We start from the raw sequence: 6,593 nt of genomic DNA on the forward strand, positions 1-6,593 counted from the left end.
ATGTTTTGCTCGTTAATTTCCCTGTTGGAACAGTGTAGATTGACCCCAAGGTGTCTGTCCATTTTTGGCCACCCCTCAGTGGACACTGGTTATTGCCTGGGCACCCTTATAAATGTTTCTGGCTACGCCTCTGCTGTGATGCAGCAGTAATCTAATCAGATAGAACTAATGTTTCATTGATGTTTAAATGAATCCTGCTCTCTGTGGAGCTCCTCTTTATGCTGGACCGTTTAGGTTCGGATGTAGAAGATGAGGATGTGTCCTCCTGGTTCCTGCAGCTCCCTGCCCTCCTCTCCTCTCCTCTCCTCCTTCCAGCAGAGTATTGAGCTCCCAGCTGACCTACTTTCTGCTCTCAGTCATCCCGCTGCTGTTTACAGCCGCGCCAGAGCCGGGATGAGGAGCTCTGTACCGGGGGAAGCGGCGGAGGAACCCCGCTGCTAGTCTGCGGAGCACCGGGGAGGAGCGGCGGGAACGTTAGCCAGACTTTCTGGGAACATTTGGGAGGAAGGAGGGAAACTAAAGCTCGTTATGCAATCGGAGGCGTTCGGCTCGCTGAGCTCGGCTCAATGTTTTAGTTCAGAGGAGGAAAAAATGACGGACGGCGGTTAAAGTGTTTCTGCCGCACTTCTTCAGGTAGGAAGGCTTCACTTTCAGCCGCTGCTTTCCACTGTTCACCTTTTCACAAGCGGCTTCCTCCGCTTTCAGAGGTGCGAGCGGAACTTCAGGCTGAGAGCCGTTTAAATGTTACCGACTCCCCTTTTTCCTGACATTTTCAGCGCTCCTGAACGCCTCTCGGGTTGTTGTCAGCGCTCCAGGTGTCCTGGTTTCAAGGTTGATATAACCATTTTTTCAGGTCGTAACCCGCCTGACATCCACAGCAGAAACTAATGGAGCTCAAGGAAAAATGCGAGAAAACTGATGCGTGAATAAATAGTCAGGAGGCCTCGGTGTGATGTTAGCTAACCTGGCAGCTGAAGAGCTCACTTTATTTCTCATGTTTTTCATTCAGCTTTACCACAGACATTTTATTTGCTGGGTTGTTTTTCTGCTTTATTTGCCTTGATTGGAACTTTTTAACACGTTACAGGATCATAAACAGTATAGGGTGAATTTTGTTCCATTATTCTTTAAAATGTTTTAATAAAAAAATGGTTTTAATGGTGATGAAACCAATTTTGTTATTTTCTCAGATACATTTTTTTTCCAAATAATTTTATTTTTTAAAGGTTTTATAGTTTCATTTTCACAAACTGGCCTTTTTTTTATTGTTTAACATATAATCCTTTTGCTTCTGGAGGCTATTGTAACTGTAATGAGGACTGAAAATGCATTTCTATTGGTAGTAATATCTGTCAATGTGAGCATCAACAGTGATTTTCTCGATTGGGTTTGAAGTTAATCAAAAGAACAAGTTTCATAAGCTCAGAGAGTCTGCAGCTCAGAGAGTCTGCAGCTCAGAGGGTCTGCAGCTCAGAGGGTCTGCAGCTCAGAGGGTCTGCAGCTCAGGGTGTCTGCAGCCCAGAGGGTCTGCAGCCCAGAGGGTCTGCAGCTCAGAGGGTCTGCAGCTGAGAGAGTCTGCAGCTGAGAGAGTCTGCAGCTCAGAGGGTCTGCAGCTCAGAGGGTCTGCAGCTCAGAGGGTCTGCAGCTGCGAGAGTCTGCAGCTGAGAGAGTCTGCAGCTCAGAGGGTCTGCAGCTCAGAGGGTCTGCAGCTGCGAGAGTCTGCAGCTGAGAGAGTCTGCAGCTGAGAGGGTCTGCAGCTGAGAGGGTCTGCAGCTCAGAGTGTCTGCAGCTCAGAGCTGTTGACTGATTTCTCCTACCTGAGCCGTTTATTTATGTAGCTCCCCCAGAGTTCCCACAGGCTGTTCTGCTTGCTTCTGCTGGATCATCTGCTAACCCGCTGCTCTAGATTTTACTATGATATCAGAGTAATCAGAGTGGCTAGATGCAGTATTCCAAGTATTTTTGTTTTTACCGTTTAAATTAAACAATTTCCTTTACTTCTGTTAAATTGCTATTTCCTTATCTGTTTGGAGTATAATCCCAATGAAACGTAATAATTTGTAATGCTGCTGCTGTCAGGATATTTTATATAAACCAAGTTTTCTTTTCCCAACATTTCCAGCAGTGCTTGTTCAGACCTACTTAGTGTTTCTTTCTGAAATGCTTGGGGGAGAGGGAGGAGTGGATATCCTCTCTACCGTTCCAATATAAACTCAATACCGTTTATTTCCAAATCTAGTCTTAAAATGGCAGAACAGTAACAACTTAGACAACTTTTATTGTCATTTTCTTTACACAGAGTTTATAGAAAATGACTAAATGTATACACCTCCTCCTTGGACATCTTATGCAAAACATTACCTATAGTCACTCATGTGCAATATTCTTCTTTCTCACTGTGCAATAACACATGCCAACTACTGTGTAGCCTGTGTATCTTTTTAAACTTGCTTATACTTGTGCTGCAGAGATGTATTGACCTGTACATCTCTGTAGCACAAGTGCAATAATCCAAGTCAACTACTTTTTTAAATGTTTAACTCTTTGTACTCTATCCAAACTACTGGGACAAGAACTTCCCTAAAGGCGTAATCCCAAAGGATAAATAAAGTTGAGTCCAAGTCTAAAAAACAACATTTTGTTTTACAGCTTTCATGACATTTCCATTTCTTTAAGAGCAGCACTGATCAAACGTAAACTGTGTTAGAAAAAAAAAAAAAAAAAAAGCAATGTCATATAGATCTCCATTTACCTAAATGGAACCATTATTAACAAACACGACATTAACAATGTAGGGAGCGGCATTACGTGGCTGCTGAACGCACTAATGAATCAGAGACGCATGCAGATACTGGAAAAAAGTCGCCCAAAAACAGCCGCTCTTATGCTCCACCTGTGCTGGAGGGGTTTTTATCTCCAACACTAGAATATATTTGGCATAAAAAAAAAGAATCAACTTGCTGTGGCTGTTTGTAGCTTCATACACATAATATTGATTATTACGGAGCAAATGGTTTTCCCTTGTTGTTGAAAGCAAAGAAAAGAAAGAAAATTAAAATGAAATATCTGGAAATAAAACTTTGAAAAACTATTTCTATAAAAAGCACCTTTGCTTTTTTCTCTGATTTTCTTTTAGTTTATTTTTCAAATGTTTTTTTTTCTGTTCTAGTTTTATAAAATTTATAAGTTTTATTTTATTTGTTCAGACAGCCAATAGAAACGCTCCTTCTGACCTATACAATGTTTTTGCTAACGTCCCGCAGACCAATAGAAATGCATCTCCCTGTAAAAATGTGTCTGAAATATACAAATTTGAAAAATAAATTTTTAAAAAAGGGAAAAAAGTATGAAAAATGTATTCGTAAAAAAGTTTAAATAAAAAAATCTGAGAAACCAGCTTCTGTCTTCTCTTAAACACTTTTTTGTTGAATAAAAGTTTTCAAAGTTTTATTTCTAGATTGCTTTTTTTTTTTGGTTTCTTTTAACATGAAACAATAATGGCTCAAACTTCACTCCGTAGATCATTATCTTTCTCTTTGATCACTGACAGACATTCACAGTGTCGCTGAACTGTTTCCATATATTGCTGGTAGTCGGAGTTTCCACTCTGCAGCTGATCTGATGTATTTAATACAGTAGCTCCTTTTTCACCCATGCTTGAACTTATCGGTTCTTTTTATTGCTTTATTATAAATAAAGATATTAGCTGGGAGCTTAATTTATGGCCTTCCACTCTACTACTGCGATGCTTTCAGGAAAGTGTTTATTTTTTTCCGCTTATCTCCGGATTGATCATTTGGACACTTACAGGACAGCTGTTGGAGTCTGGTAATAATTACTGTTATAAGATGATGAATCAATGAGTCTTACATTCCACTATTAACTATTTTCTCTGTCCAATAAAACAAACGGATGTCTTTGTTAATCCCTAGGAGGCGAAGCTTCAACAAGAACTAATTTAAAGGGATGCAACAAAGTCTTTGTTTTAGTTTGTGAGCCGTGGGTCAGATTATCTCCCCCGTCCTCTGCTAATCTGACACAAAAGAACAAAGTTGTTTTTTTTGTTTGTCTCCCAGATAAAGTGCCAGCTCTGAATTACTGCATAAACACCATCTGTGCTGAAGCTTTTCCAGCCGGCATGAGGTTAGAAAACCTGACATTTCTCCCCCCATGCTGCCATGTTTTCAGGCCTTGTTCATCGTGCGTTGAGCCCAGAGTGAAGATGTTGCAGATAAAATCTCTCAAAAGCCTGAAAGCTGCTCCTTATTGGCTGGCAGAGGTGGACCTGCAGGCCCAAACCTCAACGTCACGCAGTTGTTTTGTCTTTGCAGCTCCAGGAAATATCTGCTCCCTCATCTCTCATCTGGATGAATTAGGCTGCATACAGAGTTTACAAACCATTTCCACCAAATCCATTACAACCTGTTAGTGTTTGAGTGCCGATCCATCATGTTTCGCATTAAAACGCCGCAGCCGTTCAGCAGTCGGCTCCTACAAGATGGCAGACAACCGAACGACTCTGGATTCCTGCCCGTTTCAACCTCTGGTGTATCGGATCCATCAGGGTCCCTCCTCCTCCCATCCCTTACCCAAACAGAAAGCGTTTAGTTCTTTTGGTCATTAATTAATTCCAGGAAATGTTAAACAGTTTTTGTTTGACTGTTTCCACTGATTCTGGTTCTGATCCCAGTTCAGGTCAGTCCTCTGGTAGAAAACATGACGGATTATGAAAACATATCAAACCCAAATCTCCTGGTGGTTAGTAGAGTTTATCAGAGTCATGTGATCAACACAAGACTTCATTATATCCCAGAAACTACAGAGGCTGTTCTGTCAGGCATGAATTATTAGAGTTTTATTTAAAAACTTGAGAAAGTCTGTTATGAAACAAGCAGAACTTTAAAGGTAAGAAAAAAGGCAAACAGAAAATAACAGAAGTCTGTTTTATCCGTCTGCAGTACTTCATGAATAATCTGACCTTTTGGAGCGAACAGGCAGATAGAAATTAAAAAAAATAAAAAGTAGGTATTAAATAATGGAGAATTAATGCAAAGATGTTTAGTTGGAATTTGATCTTTCCATTTATTGTAAACTGCAAAAAGCGTTTCACTGACTTTATTTAGAAAACACTGTCAGTACCTCATTTTTTTACATAATTGCAGGTTATACACTTTTAAGTTTAAATTACTTAACTACCTGAATAATAAGTGGATTGAACTCGCTAGTGTGGGGGGGGTCAGCCTCTAGAGCTTATCTGCCTACAGAGAAGAGCTAGTTTGGGTCCCCCACTGCTCCGCAGATTATTTACTGCATCAATGACATTATCTATTTTTAGTGAAGGTGTTTGGTTTCATTTAAGACTGAAACAATTAATCGGATTAATCAGTTATTGAAATAATACTCAACTAATTTAATAATCAAATAATCGTTAACTGGGGTATAGAGACTCTAAAACATATCCTTAGCTGACAGAGTGACCCACTCAGAGCAGTAATTATGACAAGATTATATAGAAATATGTAAATATTTTGGATTTAGGATAAACATATACTTTTGCCGGTCACTATGTTCTATTCAGAACTCCTCAATTGGAAAAGTTTTAGTTTCACCTGGTTTCGTTTTGTGAAAAGTTTTCTTCAAGGAACCTTTGGCTATCTGATTATAATTGAAAAAAATAAATAAATTAAACATATAAATTGATTTGCAAACAATCATCAGTTGCAGCCCTAATTTCTGATATAAATTTTAGATGATTAATATACTTTTAATAGGGGTGATATTCAAGTTAATTAACTGTCTTTAAGGAATCATCAGGCCTAAATATTTCTCCTAAGGTCTGAACTTTATTAACATCCATTAGATCCCATTAAGTGTAACTCACGGGGTTTTCTGGCCACACCCACTTTGAAAAACCTTTCAATGAGGTCACTCCCATCTGATCTGAGTCTCCAATGCTTTCAAACTCTTAAAGGATGCATCACTGTCCAAACATGTTGGTCTAAATATGTTACCATTTTGATATTATATTAAAAACTGTTTGTGATGCATAAATACCTTTAATTACTTCAAAAAACACCTATCCTTTAATATACTTCCCACATACAGAGGTCGCCATTTTCCCCAAAGCAATGCATTCTGGGTTTATGACTGGCTAACATTAGTAGAGCCATTTTCTTTTATCTAAATTCAGACAATGCCAAGCTGAGACGCTGCCTTAATGTTTTAATGAACCGTTACACATGAGGTATCTGTTGGGGGAAAAAAAACTAATGTGAACATCTTGTGATCTACAGATTACCATCCTAGCTAGACTACCACCATTAGCAGAAGCTAACGTGAAATCAAATGTGTAGATATCAATGGACTGGGGAAGCATCTTTTAAATCATTGTAACACTCTTACTCTTGTTGCACTCATCTCCCGCTTCATCCAGGACCAGACCTTCAGGGCAGTAGGCTCAGCAGAAACTTCCAGTTTCCCAGAAACCTCCTCCAGCTCCTCTTGGAGAAGCTGGAGGAGCTTCTAATATATCAGAGAAAATGTTCTGATGCTAACCGCTAACAGCAACAGTTAGAAACTGGAGCGCTTTGTTT

General features: G+C 39.5%; 1 protein-coding gene across 2 annotated transcripts in view; it reads left to right on the forward strand.

Moving 5' to 3' along the window:
- Positions 1–287: 287 nt before the first annotated feature.
- Positions 288–6,593, forward strand: part of LOC107087869 (neuronal PAS domain-containing protein 2-like) — a 40,578-nt gene continuing 34,272 nt past the window's right edge. Inside the window, exon 1 of one of the 2 annotated variants that reach the window (XM_015379683.1) lies at positions 288–633. The gene's annotated coding sequence lies outside the window, so the exon portion shown is untranslated. The remainder of the gene's footprint in view (positions 634–6,593) is intronic. The other variant, XM_015379682.1, reaches the window with a different exon arrangement.

The sequence above is a fragment of the Cyprinodon variegatus genome, unplaced genomic scaffold (genome assembly GCF_000732505.1).
Source record: "Cyprinodon variegatus isolate N-32 unplaced genomic scaffold, C_variegatus-1.0 Scaffold198, whole genome shotgun sequence".
NCBI lineage: Eukaryota > Metazoa > Chordata > Actinopteri > Cyprinodontiformes > Cyprinodontidae > Cyprinodon > Cyprinodon variegatus.